The 20,820-nt window shown below is 44.5% G+C and overlaps 1 long non-coding RNA gene and 1 pseudogene across 2 annotated transcripts in view; one reads left to right on the top strand and one right to left on the bottom strand.

The window, feature by feature from the left end:
* Positions 1-20,820, bottom strand: part of LOC106995414 (RNA-binding motif protein, Y chromosome, family 1 member B-like) — a 653,515-nt pseudogene that overhangs the window by 90,083 nt on the left and 542,612 nt on the right. The gene's annotated exons all lie outside the window — the stretch shown is intronic.
* Positions 1,933-6,580, top strand: LOC144338883 (uncharacterized). Its single transcript, XR_013413290.1, has 4 exons — positions 1,933-2,143; positions 3,846-3,949; positions 5,050-5,224; positions 6,453-6,580. It is a non-coding gene; the product is annotated as an uncharacterized LOC144338883 (long non-coding RNA).

Here is a 20,820-nt window from a genome sequence, read left to right as displayed (position 1 = left end):
CGAAGTCTCAATCAGTCGCCCAGGCTGGAGTGCTGTGGTGCGATCTGGGCTCACCGCAATTTCTGCCTCCTGGGTTCACGCCATTGTCCTGCCTCACTCTTGAGTAGCTGGGACCACAGACGCCCGCCACCATGCCCTAATTTTTTTGTATTTTTAGTAGAAACAGGGTTTCATCTTTCACCGTGTGTTAACCAAGATGGTCTCAATCTTCTGACCTCATGATCCACCCGCCTCAGCCTCCCAAAGTGCTGGGATTACCAGAGTGAGCCACCATGACCGGCCAAGGTTTTCTAATTAATGCATTTTCTGGATTCTTTTCCCTTTCCTCTGCATTTCTTTTCTGTACCATACAGGTTCTGCTTCTGTTGAAATTCAGTTTGCTTTTACCTTAGCGTATTTTCAGATTATGTTTCCAAGGCCAACTGCCTGCTTATTCATATTAATATTTTGTACTTTAAATTCCCTTGATAGCTGAGCATGGTGGTGCATGCCTGTTATCTCAGCTCCTCAGGTGGGAGATCACTTGAGCCCAGGAGTTTGAAGATGGACTGAGCTGACTGCACCTGTGAATGCCACTGCCCCTCAGCCTAGGGGGAACATTCCCGAGTGCGAGCTTGATGGCTTAGGTTGATGTTTTTTGAATTTTCCCAATGATGAGTAATGTAAGGCACCAAAATAAAAAAAACACCAACGCCTAGTCTAGAATAATTCAATAGGTGACGATGGGGTCCAGGACTCTGAATTTTGTTAGTTTTACCAGATACTTCTTCCAGTGAGGCAAATATGGAAACCCTTGGATCACCTTTTCATGAATGCTGATCAGCCTATACACCGGCTGTTTTTATCAGGTGTTCACACCTCATCCAATGATGTGACTAGTTGTGGGTGGAGCCCGTAATCTGGGGCCCTAGAGGAAACTGAAGGTCCAGTTATTGCGTAACTAATGTTTCCACAGAGCTTCCATACCTGCCAAGCACCCTGCTACAGTCTCCACAGTCCCTTCATTTAATCTTCCCTACAGGTTTATGAAATAGGTGCTCCTGGCCGGCACTGTGGCTCATGCCTCTAATCCCAACACTTTGGGAAGCTGAGGAGAGACGGTCGCTGGGTCCAGGATTTCAAGACCAGCCTGGGCAACAAACAGAGATCCTGTCTCTAAGAAAATTTAAAAAATTAGGCGAGTGTGGTGATGCCTGGCTGTTGTTCCAGCTATTTAGTAGGCTGAGATGGGAGGATCCTCTGAGACCAGGAAGCTGAGGCTGCAGTTAGCACTGCACTCCAGCACGGCGCCAGTGAGACCCTGACAAAACAAAACAAAAACAAACAAACAAACAAAAAATACTAGGTGCTACGTGTAGTTACCATTTTACCCATCAAAAAACTTAAGATCTGAGAGACAAAGCCTACAGGGTGACCGCTAGTCACTGGGAAGGCTGGGATTTGAATAAGGGCGGTTTAACAACTGATCTCTGCACCATACTGCATGTTGCCCAAGTAAAAAGGCCATCCTCGCGGTCCTACCCACTCTGGACTTTGCAATTCCATTATTTCGTAAATTGAAGCCTGTAAATATTTTGCTTACCAGTTGTCTTAGTCCCCAATAAAACGCAGCATTAAAAAATACACTAGTCCCGCCCAGGGCTCTCCATACCACTTGACGCCCTCTAGGGCAGCACAGCCAGAGGCTGGGCTTTCCGGGAGCCGGGCTGGACGTGGCCCGAGAAGCCCGCGGGCAGGCAAGACATCGCGGGAAGGCAACCGTTATCCGACGCTCCGACCCTCGAGGCCGACGTTTTGTCTCCCAGCGCTTTAATACCAGATTTTGTTTCCAGTCACATCTCCGTCGTTTCCGCCACTTGGAAAGACCAATCGTCAGGCCCAAGAATGCAAGACCCACCCTCGTTTGCGACGTTGCCAGCCAAATCCATTGGTCGCTACTTCCCCCGTCGCCTTTACACAGGACCTTGCCCAATCGTTACTGGGACGTCCTCTGGGCTGACACAGAGGCCCACAGTCGGCCTCTGGGCCGACACAGAGGCTGTCAATCTCACCTCTCCCCTTCACTCCATTAGCGCACTAACTCCTGTCGCTGTGATGTGCTCGGCCCCGGTGGCCCCGGCGGGCCATGGCGGGGGCGGATAAGGTGGGCCAATGGGCGGGAGCGTCTCCTACTGCCAGCACGCCGCAGGCGCTGTTGGGTCCTTTAGGCAGAACCCGCCCTGAGATAGTGAGCCATGCGTACATCTCCCCAGGCCGGTAGGCTCTGCCACGGATCCCTCCTCGGCCAAATGCCCCTTCAGTAGAGTCCGTATGGGCTCGCCTCCCGCAGGCCCTGGCAGTCCTGCTGGGCCCCAGCCCGCGCCGCCTCTGGCTTCCCGCTCAGGTCGCGCGGCCCTGGATAAGCGGTCACGGGCTGCATGGGCAGCGCCCGCGCCCCGCAGCTGAGCCGCCGCGGAGCCGCGCAGCCCTTGGAGCCCGGTGACAGTCGCCTCTGGCCAGGGGTTGGTGGTCAGGGCGGGCACAGGGCACTCGCGCGGCCTTGCGGTCTGCAGGCCTTCCCGGGCAGCGGAGCTGCGCCACGGGCCTCGGGCGGGCCTGTGGAGCCGGGCCCGGGTGGGCTGGGGGTCTTTGGCGGCTAGGGGCGGTGGTGAGGGGCTAGTAATGGGTCCCGGCGCGGGCCTGCGGGTCCAGGTTCGGGCGACTGTGGGTCTTTGGGGGCCCGGGGTGGCCGTGAGAGGCCAATCGGGGCGGACTTAGGATGTCTGGGGAGTTCAGGGAGGCTGGGAGGGGATCTGGGTGGCCCGAGGAGGCAGTGAGGGGCGGATGGGTTTATGGGTGGGTGTGGGTGGCTGGAGCCCGTGGCAGCTGTGAGGTACCGACTAGGGGGTTTGGGGTCCCGGGCGGTCCTGAGAGGCGGACCGGTGGGTGGTCTCCAGCGCGGGCTTCTGGGGCCAGGGGCGGGCCTGGGAGTGTCTTGGGGACCTGAGGCCGCCAGGAGGGGCTGCCAGGGGGTCCCGGCAGGTGCTGGGGTGCTGCGAGTGGGGGCGCGGACTTCTGACCCATCAGAGGGGCGTCTTGGCGTTGCTGGTAGTAGCTGTCATTCTCAGCGTCCCTATTATTATTATCGCTATTTTGAAATGAGAGTAGGCGGCTGTTGGGCGGAGGGGGCGGAGGAAATGGAAACCTGGGGCGTTGGTCTTACTGGAGAGTCTTTGTTCTCACAGTTCCCAAGACGTGGCCGGCTACTCCCAACATGGGGGCCGGTGGCTCCCAAGATGGCAGCAAGCCTTTTGTTGACTGATCTGGGGTGCTTGGCCTCAGGGGTTCCAAGAAATGGAACCTTGGGCCATGCATTGAGTGTTATAGCTCTATTAGATCTAAGCCTGGGATCAAGGCAGAGAACCGTGGAACCTAGCAACTAGTGTTCAGCTTGTCTAGGATGAACCCTGGGCCCTTAGCCATGCGAGAAGAATTGCAAGCCTTTAGCCCCATCAGGAGTGGCAATGGGCATCTTGCTGGATCAGAAGCGCAGTGGACACCCTGCTGGATCTGGAGGGGCTGAAGTCAGCTGTAGGTCTGCCACAGTAATAGCTGCAAACAGCAGTACCAAACAGCACTGGTGAGCGAAAGCTTATCTGGAGCGGTAACAAACGTGGACCAGAAGAGTGTGCAGTTGCCAGATTTAATAGAGTGAAAACTGAGTTCCCATACAATGGGAGGGATCCCAAAGGGTTGCCCCTCCCTGCTCCAATGCCTGGGTTTATAGCCCCATCACTGTCCCTCCCCCTGTGCTCTCAGGCCATACACGATTTGACTATTTCTTTTCTTTTCTTTATGAGATGCAGTTTTTCTCTTGTTGCCCAGACTGGAGGCAATGGCATGATCTCAGCTCACCGCAACCTCCTCCTCCTCGGTTCAAGCAACTCTCCTGCCTCAGCCTCCTAAGTAGGTGAGATTACAGGCATGTGCCACCACTTCCAGCTAATTTTTATTTTTTTAGTAGAGATGGGGGTTTTCTCGGTATTTGTCAGGCTGATCTTGAACTCGCGAGCTAAGATGATCTCCCTGCCTCAGCCTCGCAAAGTGCTGGGCTATGATTTGACTATTTCCTTACCTCCTGCTTTTAGCCTAATTTGTATTTTAGTGAGCCCTCTTTATTACCTGATTGGTCGGGTGTGAGATGAGTTCCAAGGCCCTTGTTTAAAGGTGGGTGCGGTCACCTTCCCCAGCTAGGCTTAGGAATTCTTAGGTGGCCTAGGAAATTGAGCAAGTCCTGTCTCATCAGGGTAGCAGGAGGCGCCTGTAGGCTGTGGAGGGGCGGGAATGCAGGCAACCATGTGGGGGTGTTAGGGGGAGGGCAGTGGGCCAAGTGGGCAACTGGGAGGAAAGCCCTAGCGGTGGCGGCTGCAACAGCAGCTGTTCACCTCAATGAACAATGTGAGACATTGCCTGAAATGTTAATTTCCCCTCCTCATTTCATCATCCCCTGGCAGGGCAGTAGCTGCATGTATGGTGTATGTGTGCTTGTGTGTGTGTGTGTGTATAGGGTTGGCCCTGCCACATTGATTCAGTCCCCTCTCAAAGAGGTATTTTACTGTTAACTCTTGTATCTGTGTCATTTGGGAAGGTTGATGGTGGGGAGTCTTGATTTTTCTCAAGGCCTTCCCTTTTCCTGGTGCCCCATTAAGATTTTCTGCTTCTGTTTTGTTTTTGGAGGGTTAGTCTTGTATGCCAGCTTCCAAGAAGTTGTGGAGGAGGCTTGGGAAGATGAGTCTGGTCTATCAGTCCCTATACTTTAAAAACTGTTTTTGTTTTAACAGTTAACATGCAACATGCTTTGAATTCATGGATTTTGCAGGTCATGAGTAGTTTTGTATCCACTTGCAAGAACAATTTTTGGTGGAGAAATGAGATTTCAGGCTTTCTTATGTGAGGAGAGACTTTTATGCAGTTATTTGAGCAATATCCTTAACATTTGAAATGAGAAATAAAAGTGTGCACTGTTGTTGAACTGAAAAACTTAAAGAGAATCTTTTGATCCTTTTGCAGTGTTGAGACTTATTCAGCCAAACATGTAAGATGATATTGCTTGTGGAAAAGTGCCGTTGAAACAGTTACTGGTTTTGTTGTGTGCACACGGAGTTAATGGCATAACATGGATAGTTCAAAATCAGAGACCCTGAGTCTGTTTTCTTTGGTTTCTCTGCGACCTTGATTTCTCTTAGTAAGTATTGGCTGTCCTGGAAGATCTCGAATTCTGTTACAGAATGATTGTACAAGTTTTCTGATTTTACTCTGCAACTGTAGTTAAACCAGAAAAAAAAGCTGGGGTGGGGGGAGGTGGGTGGACATCTTGCTCAGCCTTCATTGTGACCCTTGCATTGGATCTCCTATAGTTGATGTGGCCTCCCCAATCCTCCATTCTGCTGTTGTTCTCTTTCTATAGTTTCTCCCTGAAGAGCTGGATCTTATTTGATAGGATGGCCATCTGAATGGAATGGGATGAGAGGGAATGAAGACCAATTTGTTATGACGTTTTCTCTGTTTTTTGTGCATGCCTCTTAAATTTGTTGAAAAGTTCCCCTTTTCAAATATTACAAGATACTGCTAAATTTGACCCAAACTTGAAAGTATTGCAAGATACTGCTAAATTTGACTTCAAGTATTACAAGACACTGCTAAATTTGACCCAGACTTGAAACTTTCAGCAGTGTTTCCTTCTGTTTTATTTTTACTATGGTAAAATACAAATAACACAATTTACCAGAAGTTTGTTTTTAAAGGCATCACCTTTAAAACCTGAGTTCCTCTTTTGCAGCTCTTAATTTGTGTCAGCCTTCTATTGGCATTGCCACTGTCAGATGCTTTTCTCTGGACTGGCCATGCTGATCACCCCATACCAGCAATGCCTTTCATCACACCCATAGAGATGGGCTGCTGATGATGAGTGGCTGCCATGTTAACTGTACTTACAGTGTTGATACGGGGACAAGTAGAACTCCCTACAAATAGCGTTAAGGAAAGTATGCTATTTGTATTGGAGAATATTTTTCCAAGAGCTTTTTGTGCCCCCTTTTATTTTATTTTTATTGTTTTGGAGTCTTGCTCTGTTGCCCAGGCTGTGCAGTGATGCCATTTGGCTCACTGCAACTTCTGGCTCTGGCTTCAAACAGTTCTCTGCCTCACCTTCCCGAGTAGCTGGGATTACAGGTGCCCGCCATTGCGCCTGGCTAATTTTTGTATTTTTAGTAGAGACAGGGTTTCACCATTTTGGCTGGGCTGGTTTTGAACTCCAGACCTTATCATCCACCCACCTTTGCCTCCCAAAGTTACTGGGATTACAGGTGTGAGCCACTGTCTCTGGCCTCTTTTTGTGCCTTTTAAAGTAGATTTGACATAGAAAGGTTATGCTTCATCAAATGTAAGAGGAGACTTATTTCGCTTATTTGCAGTGAGTCCATCATCAGTTGAAGAACGTAATTAGTATCGGTAAATGCTGGTTCAGAAAATGATCTGCATTTTGTTGCCAAAATAAGTGTTTTGGTCTGTCCATTACCCTGTGTAAGTCCCTTAATCCCTGAAATGGTAAGTGTAATGGATAAGTGTCTCTTCATAGCAAGGTATTTGTAGTTAATAGGTGAAAATGATGATGCATTCCTTATCTGACAGCATGCTGTGTCAGTTTATTACTGCTGTGTAGTCAGTGCTCTGTGGGAATTCACTGTGGCCTGTTTGATAAACTTTATAGAAAAATGGAATGAATTCAGATAACTAAAAGTTATTGTCTAGGTCAAGGTTGAGGCAGCCGTTGGGGTGCTGCTGTCTCAGTTACAGCGTCATTTTGGCTAGCGAAGGGCAAGACCTGTTTCCAGGCCTGTCCTTCGCCTCTGTGCAGTGAATTATTTACTATTCTGGAGATCTGTAGGCACTTTTTTTTTTTCCATTTGTAAAGCAACCAATGTGTACCTGTTCATTATTTGAAAATGTTGGCTTTTTCTCAACAAAATGTTTTTATAACTTAAATGAAAATTTCTTCTGTCATGATAAAATTCATAAAACCCCCCCTCATTACTTAACTCTAAAAATTGTGGCTTTGTTTGTTTGTTTGTTTGTTTGTTTTGTTTTGTCTATACCTGAAAACAGCATCTTCCAAAAAAGTTTTCTGTTTACTGAAAATAGTAGGACTTATTTGAACCTTCAGTGCTGCAGGTAGGAAAGAAGATTCTGACTGGGATTGTGTATGCATGTGCATTTGAACAAGGTTCCATGCAGAGGGAGATTCCCATTGTGATCTTTACCTTCGATATGAGTGGAAGACTACAGTTCAGTTTTTTAGTTTTATTTTTCTTGAGAGAAAGGTGAATTTTTTTTTTTTTTTTTGTTAGTCAGGGTCTTGCTCTGTTGTTCAGGCTGGAGTGCAGTGGTGAGATCATGAACTCCTTGGCTCAAGCAATCTTCCATCTCAGCCTCTCCAGTAGTTGGGATCACAGGCATGCACCCCCATACCTGGCTAGTTTAAAATTTTTTATAGAGAGGAGATCTCACTATGTTGCCCAGGTTGGCCTTGAACTCCTGGTATCAAGCAGTCCTCTCACTTCAGCCTCCATTAAATGCAGTAACATTTGATTATTTGAAATTTGAATACTTTTACTTTGAAGGGACTGTGCTTGGTTCTTGGGGACAATGCCTTCCAAACTGTGGATCATGACGCATTATGTCTTATTTTAGAAAATTTTCTTGGATGGGTATGGTGGTTCATGCTTGTAATTCCAGCAGTTTGGGAGGCCCAGGTGGGTGGATCACCTGAAGTCGGGAGTTCAAGACAAGCCTGGCCAACATACTGAAACCCTGTATCTACTAAAAATACAAATACAAAAACAAACAAAAAAACTGGACATGGTGGCACATGCCAGTAGTCCCAGCTACTCGGGAGGGTAGGAAAGGAGAATTGCTTGAACCCAGTAGGCAGAGCCTGCAGTGAGCTGAGATTATGCCACTATACTCCAGCCTGGGTGACAGAATGAGATTCTGTCTCAAAAAAAAAAAAAAAAAAAGAAAGAAAAAAATTGTTCCCTATCTCAGGGCTATAAAGATAGCTTCCTATGCATTCTGCACACTTTGTACTTTTGCGCTTTGTGTTTATTGCGCCTTTAATCTATCCTAAATTGATTTTTGTGTATGGTGTGAGATAAGAAGTCAACTGTTCCTAGTCTTCATGCAGACACCAGTTGTCTCAGCCTCCTGGGCTGTACATGTGGTTCATGGGCCCATCTCCAGTGTCCCTGCTGTGTCTGAGCTTGTGTTGCCATGCTGGCCAGTAGACTCTCCTTGGGACACTGTCACCTGCCTTCATGGTGGACTCTGCCTGATGTTGGTGTCTAGAAATACAATGGGCTTCTGTATATTCATCTTATATTTTGTATCCTGGAATTTTTCTTTCTACAGAGAAGGCAACTAGGAATGATAGAGGCTGTTAGAATGTACTAGGGTCACCCCAACAGTATATGGGCAGGGCTAGGATTTTAACCATAGCTGCTCAACTCCACAGCCTCTGGGCCTACTTTGCATCATGCCGTGCCCCACACTGATCCATAGGAGACTGAATTGGGCAGAGCGTTGAGGTGCACTGGAGGGTGGGTTGCTGGAGCTGAGAGTGGCATTAGAAACAGTGGAGAGGCACAACGGAAGAGCAGATGCATGGGAGGTACAGAGGCCAGAGAAAAATGAGAATGTGCCAGGGCAGCACAGCCTCCCTACCAGACAGTAAGAGCCAGAGAGAGCTGGTCTGAGGGACAGCATCTCTAGTCTTAGTCCATGGCTTTCATAAACCTCCTGGACATCTGGTGAGTGGGCTCTTGGGAGTGATGTTAGGTTGGAGAGAGATCTGGAGAACTGTCTTTGGAGAAACATCAGATCAGCAGAGATGGTGGCGTGCTGGGGAGTGAGGGGCAGCTCAGTGAGACAGTAGGAAGCACAGAAGAGCAGAAAGGAGAAGAGGTGATAAGGAGAGAGAGGAAATAGGGGTGTGGAAGAGTCAGTGGGAGGAGCCAGCCTTTTTGCTGCACTGGTTTTTGGGAACATTAGAGTGAAGAAAACAGATGTTGAGGCAAACAATACAGTCTTTCACTTTTTGGTATTGTTCTGGTGGCTTTTTAAAAAATTCTCTGTCACAGGATACATATTAGCATCATGCTTGGTTCATGGAATGAGAGTCTACTGTTTTTGCCCCTCGTCATAAGTGGGCATTACTTTGTTCTCAGTTTCAAGGTTAGAAGGTGCTACGTTTTCAGTTATGAATGGGTTCTCAAGGAGTCTGGCTTCGTTTCTTTCCCTGTTGTGAAAATGTTCACACACAGGCTGAAGCCTTTTGGGTGTGTGTCATCGTTTTCTTCTGTGACATCTCCTTCTTCATATGTCACTTTTTAGGAGATTGGGGACAAATGTTCTAAATTCATCAACTGTGAGCATCTTTTGTTTAAAGGAAACTAGTTTTGAGTTTCCTACTGTTCTCTTTAAAAGATGTGGTTGCTAAATGTATATTAAATTTTATTCAATTAGCTTAAGAAAGTAGGTAAGTTTAAGAGCGAAACACAGAAGTTTTGGCATGCCGTTGTTTAACCTCTTGCACAGTGGCAAGAGGACAGCACAGGCAGGGTTGATGAACATGATGATTTTCAGACAGGAATTGTGTAAGGTCATATGTAAGGAGTAAACTCCCTTTTGTCTTAAGGAAGAAATAGAATTAATTTTGGTGATGTTTCTTTTGTTACAGTGGCTGGCCATCAGGTTGCGTAAATGAAATGGAAAAGTAGTGTTTCAAGATAGTGGACAAGTCTAGCTGGGTGGAATCCTTGCCAATCAGCCGTTCATCCAAGGGGCATTTGTTGACCTTTGTGCTTATTAAAGGAAAGCACACCTGCTGTGTGCTAGAATATCTGAGCATGAGAGTTGAGAATCCCATGCTTCAAGGATGTTGCTGTTCTCTCAGAAGCTGTGCAGTCACTTCCCTTCCCCTAACTCCCATTTACATTCTGTTCATTCCATCTTAGATGTTGAACTGTACAAATTATTGTGGGCGCACATTCTAAAATAAAAGAACACACACATTCAGGGACAGTGGTATATTTTTTTTGAGATGGAGAATCGCTGTCTCCCAGGTTGGAGTGAAGTGGCCGGATCTCAGCTCACTGCAAGCTCCGCCTCCTGGGTTCATGCCATTCTCCTGCCTCAGCCTCCCGACTAGCTGGGACTACAGGCGCCCGCCACAACGCCCGGCTAATATTTTGTATTTTTAGTAGAGACGGGGTTTCACCGTGTTAGCCAGGATGGTCTTGATCTCCTAACCTCATGATCTGCCCGCTTCGGCCTCCCAAAGTGCTAGGATTACAGGCATAAGCCACCGTGCCCAGCCCAGTGGTGTATTATTTATTTATTTATTTTTGAGATGGAGTCTTGCTCTGTTGCCCAGGCATGAGTGCAATGGTGTGATCTTGGCTCACTGCAACCTCTGCCTCCTGGGTTCAAGTGATTCCTGTGTCAGCCTCCTGAGTAGCTGGGACTATAGGTACCCGCCACCATGCCTGGGTAATATTTGTGTTTTTAGTAGAGGTGGGGTTTCACCATATTGGCCAGGCTGGTCTCGAACTCCTGACCTCGTGATCCACCCACCTTGGCCTCCCAAAGTGCTGGGTTGCAGGCATGAGCCACCATGCCCAGCCTACGACAGTGGTGTTATTTTTAAAGGAAAGAATGTTATGTTGGTTATTGAATAATTTTATTTTAATTAATCTATATTTTTGAGATGGAGTCCTGCTCTGCCACCCCGGCTGTAATGCAGTGGCATGATCTTGGTTTACTGCAACCTCTGCCTCCTGGGTTCAAGAGATTTTCCCACCTCAGCCTCCCAAGTAGCAGGGACTACAGGTGCACGCCACCAAGTCCGGCTAATTTTTGTATTTTTAGTAGAGACGGGGTTTCCCCATGTTGACCCGGCTGGTCTCAAACTCTTGACCTCAAGTGATCCATCTGGCTTGGCCTACCAAAGTGCTGGGATTAGAGACATGAGCCATTTCTCCTGAATGATATTGAAGAATATCAGACTTTTCAAATTAAAGAAGTTTGAAAAAAAATGTCAAATCAGTACCTTGTTTTGTTTTTTCCTCTCTTAATACTTAAAAATAATCATTTTAGAAAAACTTGGCATCATATGATTATTAGCCTTTTTTTTTTTTTTTTTTTTTTTTTTTGAGACACAGTGAGATTCTGTGAAATGCAGTGGCAAAATCTCAGCTCACTGCAACCTCCCCGGGTTCAAGCAATTCTCCTGCCTCAGCTTCCCGAGTAGCTGGGATTACAGGCATGTGCCACCACCCAGCTAATTTCTTTTATTTATTGTACAGATGGGGTTTCACCATGTTGGCCAGGCTGGTCTCAAGCTCCTGACTTCAAGTGATTCTCCTGTGTCAGGTCTCCTAAAGTGCTGTGATTATAGGTGTGAGTCACCACCCGAGCCACTAGACATTTCAATTATGTCTTTTCTACTCTTCTACTTCCAAAAAAGTTTTAAGACAAACTTTTATAGTTCTGTATGTTGTAGTATGTGAGAGGTTTACAGTTCCATATAGATTTTTGGATCACTTTTCTAGTTTTGAAAAAAGATAGTTGGAATTCTGATAGTTACTGCACTGAATCATTAGATAACCTTGGGGATTGTTGCTGTTATAAAGATACTATGTCTTTTGATCCATGAATGTGGGATTTTTTCCCCCCCATTTATTTAAGTCTTTGGTTTCTTTCAATAGTGTTTTGTGGTTACAGGGGACAAGTTTTACACTTATTTGGTTAAATTTGTTGCTAAGTATTCTTTTGATGCTGTTTTAATGGGAGTGTTTCCTTAATCTTTTTCAGATTGTTCATTGCTTGTGTATGATGATGATATAGCTGACTTTTGTATATTGATCTTGTATCATGCAGCTCTACTGAACTGATTGATTGATTGAAGACCTTGTCACATACCAAGAGAACAGTTCTCCATGGAGTTGTATCTGATTCTGAGGTTCCTACTTGGCAAAAGTAAGGCTGGTAGCAGGTATCCTGACGTCTGCTGCCTCTTGGATTTTTCATTTTGTAGAAAAAGAACAGCGAGTGTTGGGAGAGGTCACAAATAAGTAAGCGACTGTTGAGTAGGTGCTTCACACTGAAGTGAAATAGCCACTTCCCAGATTTCTCCGTCTTCTCTGTTTCGCAGTGTCCATGACGGCTGATCATAAAATGGTGAGGCCAACAGTGAGCTCCAGAGACAAGTAGATAACAGTATATTTATGTTTTCTTTTGAGTTTTGCCATTAGAGTATGATGCCCTTCTACCTCCTCCATACTCTCACCTCAGTTCTGAAGTTTGCTTAGTTGCTTTTATTCCCTTTGGCCTTCTCTTTCACTTTGAATCAGAGAAAACAGAAACAAATAGCACCCATCCTTAAAAAAGAAACACCAAAAACAAGAAACAAATAACTGCCCACCTTCTCCGCTCCCAGCCCAAGAAAACCAAGGGGGCGGGTATGTTCACTGGAAGGCGGCCAAAGTCAGGATAATCTCCTAATCAGAGCCGATAGGTGACCTGTCCGCACCAGCTGGCCTTGGGCTTGTGGGGCTCCTGGCACCATTGTGGGAGTGGAATCCAGCTGGTTGTGTCTTTTCTTAACTGAGAACTTTAAAATGAGATGAGGCTGGGTCTTAGGTCTTTAGTGTACCGTTTAAATCCTGTAAAAGTTACACTGTAAGGAGATTTTTAAAGCCATAATAATAGCAGATGCATATTCATGTTTTACATTTCCACTTTCAAGACTGATCGTGGTGAAGACTGGGTTCTGGAGCCAGCCAGCCTTGTTTCAGCTCTTGACCTCACCATTTAAAATGTGACCATGACTAAATTTTTCACACCCCTAGGGCCTCAGTTTTCTCGTCTGCAAAGGGGAGATAATAATGATACCTACTTTGTGGGATTATTGTGAGGATACATTGAATTGATGTTAGATAAAACCATATGACATTGTCAATATTGGACTCTTTAATTTTGGACTTTTTTTTTTAATTTAAATAATTTGAGCTTCTGTATTCACTTAACAGTTGTAAGAAATCCTTGAGAGCCCCTTGTACACTTCGGCCAATCTCCTTCTCTATTCCAGTGGTACCACATTGTAGAACTGTGACCTTAATAGAGGGTCACAGCCAGGATGTGGGCACGGTATCGCTGACCAGTCTTACTCACGGTTACTTATACTTGTGTGTGTGTGTGTGTGTATGTGAGAGCAAGAGAGTGAGAGTGAGTGAGAGTGAGAACGAGAGAGATAGATTTGAGTTCTGTGTAGTTTCACCACTGGGGGCTCCCGTCCCTGCCATGTTGTGGTACTGAATGTTCTACAACCGCAAGGATCTGCCCTGTGCCCTTTTCTAGCCACATTTGCCCCTTCAAGCTAGTCTCCCCAACCTGGTCCCTAACCCCTGGGAAGCACTAATTTGTCCTCCATTTTAAAAATTTCTCATAAGAGTGTCATATAAATGGAATCATAGAAATGTAACCTTTTTGACTGGCCTTTTTGCTCAGCATAATGTTTGCTGTTTTTTGCTGCTGAGTGGTCTCTATGGTGTGGGTAGACTGCAGCTTATTTATCTACCCATTGTGACAAACACACATTCACCTGTCCAAACCCAAAGAAGGGACTTGGAGACACACAGGACTGCGGAAGTGAGACTTTTTTCTTTTTTGTTTTCTGCTTTTTTTTTTTTTTTTTTTTGAGATGGAGTCTTGCCTGTCGCCCAGGCTGGAGTGCAGTGGCACAATCTCGGCTCACCGCAACCTTGGCTTACCGCAACCTCCGCCTCTTGGGTTTGTGTAATTCTCCTGCCTCAGTCTCCCAAGTAGCTGGGATTATAGGCGTGCGCCACCACACTCAGCTAATTGGGTATTTTTAGTAGAGACAGTAGTAGAGACAGGCTTTCTCCATGTTGGCCAGGCTGGTCTCAGATGCCCAACCTCAGATGATCTGCCTGCCTCGGCTTCCCAAAGTGCTGGGATTATAGGTGTGAGCCACTGCACCCGGCCTGGAAGCAAGACTTTTAATTGCGGCCTTGCAAGATCGGGTGCCTGGGAGGCAGGCACAACCAGGGCAGTCACAGAAGGTAGCTTATCTCCTAGCAAGCAAGTCCCTCCCCCAGTTCCTCATTGGTCAAGTACTATAGGGTTACAATCTTCCTGGACGTTGCCTGAGTTCATTATCCCAATTATAAGGTTATGCCCTGTCCCCTTACCTGCTTAAGTTTTGATTTTCCAGTACCAAAACTTTCTTGCCAATTATGGGCTGACCCCTCCTCTACATTTTGTTCGCTTGTTGTGACCTTCTAGGTGCATGAGCCGTGCAGTTTGTTACATCTGCAGGCTGGTGGCCAGTGCATAGATTTATCATGCCTGGAAAATAGACCATTTAAAATGTTTTCTTACACCATGGAAGCACATCTGGGCTGATTCCAGTTTCTGGTGCTTATGAATAAAACAGCTATGAACAATTCAGTGGGGGTTAGTGGACCATTTTTGACCTGTATGTAAAAAGTAAAATGGAGATTCCTCTTTACAGACTTTCCTCCCCATCTAATTAGGAATAAATACTAACTTCTCTTAGAAGCAAAATTTATTCAAAGACCTGTGCTAACATTCTTAACTATCTGCTAGCCGTAATAAAGAAATCAATGTACTTTATGCTCTTAGCTCCCGCAATTTAGCCTAAATATTTGCCCTGGGTTGCTTATACCGGTCCAATCAAGCATTAAGTCATAGCCTATTCCTCTTCCTTATTTAAAAGCGTTTTTACCTTTCTCAACATTCCACAACTTACTTCCTCTTTCCTTTGTTCCCCTCTATCTTTGCCTCTTTAAAAAAGTTCTAAGTTACTAGCCAATTGGGAGAAATACAGAATGTGTTTTTGTCCACGTTCCAGTCAATGGAAACCAGACACAGCAGTAGGACAGACGTGTCAGGTTATAAATGACCCTATCTCCTTTGTTCAGTGTACTCTCGTGGCAAAACTGCTGTCGAGTGTACCCTTTCTGCAGGAAGTGAAAATGGCCTTACTAAATAATGTTCAAGTGCTGTTTCTTTACAGCACCAGAGAACAAGCATTTCAGACAATTTGGTGGCAATCTGTATGGGGCTACATTCTCCTCCATGGGCGATCTCCAGCCCTGTCTCATGAGGGAGTGCACTCCCCTACCTCACTGCAAGTGCCTCATGGGTGAGAAATTGAGACCCATCTGGTGTGATGAATAAACCCGGACTCAGCAATGTTTAAAAAAAGAAAAAAGAAACTGTCCAGCAACCTAGTTTAAAGGATCCACACATACTGCAGTGATGACTCTGTGTGCAGACCAAGGAAGGAGAAGCCGCAGGAGCTGGTGAAGTATTTCCTTGGTAGTTGGGACTAGGGAAAAAGCCATGGGATGGTAAAACATTCCTTGATTAGGACATACCAAGTAGAGAAAATGCACAGGGGAGGTAAAGTATTCCTTAGGATGTCTTGGAGGTTAAAAAGAGGTGAGAAATCCCTAGTGGGGGGTTGGACATCAGAAAGAGGTGAGACATCCCCAATGGGGATTGAAGCTCAGAAAGAGGTGAGAAATCCGGGAAGCGGGGGAGTGTTGGTGAGGGGTTGACCATCAGAGGGAGGTGAGAAATCCCCAGAGGGGTGTTGAACCCCAGAAAGAGGTGAGAAATCCCCATGAAAAGGGGTTGAACCTCAGAGAGAGGTGAGAAATCTTTGGGTGGGGTGGGGGTTTAACCTGAGAAAGAGGTGAGAAATCCCTTTGAAGGGGGTTTGAACCTCAGAAAGAGGTGAGAAATCCCTTTGATGGTGTGGTTGAACCTCAGAAAGAGGTGAGAAATCCCCATTTTGGTGGTGGGGTCGGTTAAACCTCCAGTAGTATGAAAAATATTCAGAATCGCCCCTTTCCTTTCTTCTTGGGGAAAAAAGAGTAGCTCCACTCCTACTGGTTCCTCCCCTAGGGGAAGAGGAAGGAGAAGGGAAAACAGCATAGGTGGCTGGCAGAGACAAAGGAAAGACCAGCAGAGAAGAAAAAGAAACCAGGAGAGAAAGAGAGAAAGAAAGCAAAAACTGCAAGCACAGAGTCAAACCGCCAAGCAGGTACTCCAAGGGTTAAGTCCCTCTCCCCAGCCCTCTCTGTGTTAAAAAGAGGGTGGGGACCTGTGCTGGGAGGAGAGCAGAGGAGGTGAAAACACATAATTTTTGCAATTTGTGGCAGGCATCTGCCAAGCCTCTGGGCCAGTGACTGCCCAGGGCCCAGACTGCAGCCACACACATCCCACCCAGCCCAAGAAACTAAGTGTAGGAAAAAAGGAAAGAAAAGGAAAAAGGAAAATTGAGGGGAAAAAAAATCCAAGAGAAACAGCAACATGTGTGCAGGGGACAGAGCCAAGGCTAGCAGCAGGAGCAGGAGAACTCAGGAAAGAAAGGGAAACAGATGACAGAGAGAGGAAAATAGAGTGCAAATAAGAGAGAGAGAAATAGAGGGAAAGAGTGAGAGAGAAATTGGAAGCCACAGAAATCAAAAGAAGACAAAAAAGGTGAAACTAGGGAAAAAATAGTGTAAAAGGAAGGCAGAAAGTTAAGACATGTTAAAGATTGTCTGTGAAAGTCATAAGAAAAGCTATAAAAGGGAATTTATGCAACAAATACTATATAATTTAAAAATAGGCCTCCTGAATGTAAAATTATTAAAATTATTTAAAATTCATGTACAAGGTAAGAAAAATAAAATATACTTCTAATAACAGGATTGTAAGGAGGCATAAGAATATAGATTTTTACCTACATTAAAGATTTAAAAAATTTGTTTTATAGGTTTAAGCAAATTTTAAATGTTAATTTTTATGTAAAGGGTATCAAATTCTGTGTGTAAACATATTGGCTACAGTTGAAAGGGTATCCAGTTTTTCTGTGAACTGGACATTAAAATTAAAGCATGACAGATTTTTCTTAAAGCACTAACCTCCTTTATAGTTTTTATAGAAAAACTATAAAAAGTTAGTCTATAAAAGTCTTACCTTATAGTCAGACATTAAAATTAGATAATGTCTATAAGATTTTATTAAAATTAAGTTTAACATTAATAACACATTAATATAAAGATGAAATTTAACTCATCTGGTGTGACATTATTAGATACAAGTTCTAAATTTCCTTTCAAAGAATATGTCAGTATGTTCAATTCTTTGCCTTCTACTTTTGGACTTAACTTCCTCATAAAGCAACCTTTTTCAATTACCTACTCCACCCTAACTCAATCTGATCACCTGCCCCACCCTCATTCTGATTACCTGTTACCTGCTCTGTCCTGACTCCCACCAAAGCACTCACACGTCATTCTCTTTAAATTAGCTAATCAGAATTAGTTTAGTCTGTGCGGTCTAACCTTAGCCAGTAGGGGAACGACCCAGTAGTAGGGGCCACATGCATCAGGGATAAGAATCCCTTCCCCTCCCTTGTCCAAACGTGTGCTCGCCATTGTTTCATCTGTAAGGGTGCACCCTTCTATATAGAAGTAACTTGCCTTGCTGAAAATTTAAAAAAAAAAAAAATTGTATTTGAGTGCTATTTCTTTGGTGACACCGAAACTTAAACAATTTGGGGGCTCGTCTGGGATTGCATTCCTCTCTGGGGACAGTTTCTCGTTCTCTCTAGTGAGGAGGTGTACCCCACCCTATTTTGGCGGCCTCAGAGGTGAGAAATCAAGAACCATCCAGTGTGAGGAACAATCTGAGCTCTCAGCAACGCCGGGGGGAAAAACTGGCGAGCAAGCTAGCTTAAAGGATTCTCACATACTGTTGCGACAACTCTGTGCACAGAATAAGGAAGGAGAGGCCATGGGAGTTGGTAAAGTACTTCCTTGGTGGTCATATTCTGGAGGGCTAAATGTGTGTGTGCATGAATGATCACAAACAACCCTGCTTGTGGTCGTGTTCGTGTGGATGGTGACAAGTCCTACTCTTGGACAAAGTGAGTGGGTCCTCTCTGTGGTTCTGTAGCTACCTGATATGGCTTAGGGTGGATTCTGCCGTAGGCTTTATACTGGCCTGCCAACATTAAGAAGGGCCTAAGTCTACCCTGGGAGTGCGGCCAGAGAGGAAAGCATGAATAGGAAGTGTACAAAGGACCTTCTGAGGGGGAAAGGGGAGAAATAGGTCAACCTTCCAGGACAGGCAAGATGCCCCTGGTTTGAGGGATTGAGTCTTCTGGGGCAAGCAAGGCAAGATGACCCCTGTTTTGAGGGATTGATCCTTCCAGTACAGGCAAAGTGAGACACCCCTTGGCTTGAGGGGTTGAGGCTTCGGGATTAGGCAAGGCAAGACATCCCTGGTGTTGAGGGGTTGGGCCTTCTGGGACAAGGAAGGTGAGACATCCCTGGTGCTGAGGGGTTGAGCCTTCCACTAATCTCAAGTTGAACCTGACACAAACCCCCTTTTCCTTTCTTCTTGGGGGAAGAAAGAGTAACTCCACTCCCACAGGTCCCTACTATAGGAGAGAGAGAGAGGAGAGAGAGAAAAGGGGAGAGAGGGAGAGGCAGAGAGGGAAAGAAAGACAAAGAGGGAGTCAGAGAGAGAGGCAGAGAGAGAGAGAGGAAGAAACAGATAAAAAGGGAGTCAGAAAGTCAAAGAAAAAAAGATATATAAGTAGTTAAGAAAAAAAAGTATACACTATTCCTTTAAAAGCCAAGGTAAATTTAGAACTTATAATTGATAAAGGTCCTCTCCGTGATCCTTTAACACTCCAATACCACTTTGTTTCAGTGTAAACAAGGGCATAGCCCAAAAGCACTGAGGCCACTGACAACCAGTAGCCTTCCTATCAAAAATCCTTAATCCAGTAATCCGCGGATGGCCTGAATGCATTCAATCTGTAAAGGCAACTGCTTTGCTAACAGAAGAAGGTAGAAAATTAACTTTTAGAGGAAACCTCATTGTGAGCACACCTCACCAGTTGAGAACTATTGTTAAGTCAAAAGCTAAAAGGTAGCTTACTAACTCAAAAATCTTTATGTATGGGGCTATTCTGTTAGAAAAAGATGATTTAATATTAACCACTGAAAATGCCCTTAATCCCGCAGGTTTCCTTAAATAGGGGATTTAAATCTTAATTACCATACAGAGGTCCGACCAGACCTAGGAGAAACTCCTTTCAGAACAGGATAGATGGTTCCTCCCAGGTGATTGAGGGAAAAAACCACAATGGGTATTCAGTAATTGATAGGGAGACTCGTGGAAGCAGAGTTAGGAGAATTGTCTAATAATTGGTCTGCTCAAAAGTGCAAGCTGTTTGCACACAACCAGGCCTTAAAATACAGAACCAGGAGGGAACCATCTATACCAATTCTAATTTAATTTAGACTAAACAAGGTCTTACCAACAGCAAAGGATAATTGAAATCCCAACCTTAGAAGGATTTCAACAAAAGTAAATTTAGCTAAAAGTTAACAGTGTAACATGTATTTTCCTAACTCACAATGTTATAGCCTTAGGCAGTCTAGTCCACAGACCTGAAGGAAGTTCCTTTTACAAAAGAATGCTTATCATCTTTTGGAAAATTTTAAAAAACAAAAATGTGGGGGGAGAATTTATGTAAAAAAAAGTGACACAGTAAATTCTTGTCCTAAAATAAATTAACTGTTTTTTTTTTTTTTTTTTTTTTTTTTAAAGAAAAAGATGTTTGCGGCAAGTCAGAAAGTTGAGACATGTTGAAGAATTATCTGTGAAAGTAGTGGGGAAAAAAAGGCTATAAAAGGAAATTTATGCAAGAAATGTTGTATAATTTAAAAATAATCAGGCCTTCTAAATGTAAAACTATTAAACAGTTTATGTGCAAGGTGTGCAAGGTGTATAAGGAAAGTAAAATATGCTTTTGGTAAAAAGATGAGGCATAACAATGTGAATTTGTACCTACATTAAAAGGTTTAAAAAGTATACATTTTGTTTTAAAAGTTTAAGCAAGTTTTAAAACATTAATTGTAAAGGAAATTCTGTGTATAAACATTAGCTGAAGTTAAAGAGGTATCATCCAGTTTTTCTGTGAACTGGACTTTAAAATAAAAGCACATAAAGCACTAACCTGCTCTTTAACAAAAATTATGAAAAAGGTTAAAAAGAGTCTATAAAAATCTTACCTAATGGTCAGACATTAAAAATTGGATGAATATGTCTACAAGGTTTTATTAAAACTAAGTTTAACATTAATACACTAATATAAAGGTGAAATTTAGCTTATCTGGTTTAAAAATCACACAGGAAGCATTGTTAAATATGAAATGGTGTTTGGCCTAAAAACTAATAAAAATAGGTACTAAAGAAAATTTCTCTGTAGGAAAGCACCAAAGACTATATAAAGTCCACTGTTGATGTCCCCACATTTAAAACAAAAGGTCAGTTTCTTAGAAATTATATACTTGTTTATGTTCTGCTTTCCTTTCCCTCAAAACTACAAGTCTTTTAGCACAGATATCACCCCTAGAATTTCTGGTAAACCAGTACCAGCCTGAAGATCATCTAATCAAAGAGTGGAAACAAGAAAAACTTGAGTCAGTCTGGGAAGGACCCCACTTTGTGCTGCTAACTACCCAGACTGCTGTTTGTACAACAAAACAGGGATGGACTCATCACACCTGAATCAAAGCGCCACCCCCTCCAAAGTCGTGGGCCATAGTCGCAGGGGAAAACCATACCAAACTGAAGCTAGGAAAATTGAACTCTCTTTCATCTTTTCTG

Source organism: Macaca mulatta, chromosome Y (assembly GCF_049350105.2).
Source record: "Macaca mulatta isolate MMU2019108-1 chromosome Y, T2T-MMU8v2.0, whole genome shotgun sequence".
Taxonomy (NCBI): Eukaryota; Metazoa; Chordata; class Mammalia; order Primates; family Cercopithecidae; genus Macaca; species Macaca mulatta.
This window is presented reverse-complemented; position numbering and strand designations above follow the sequence as displayed.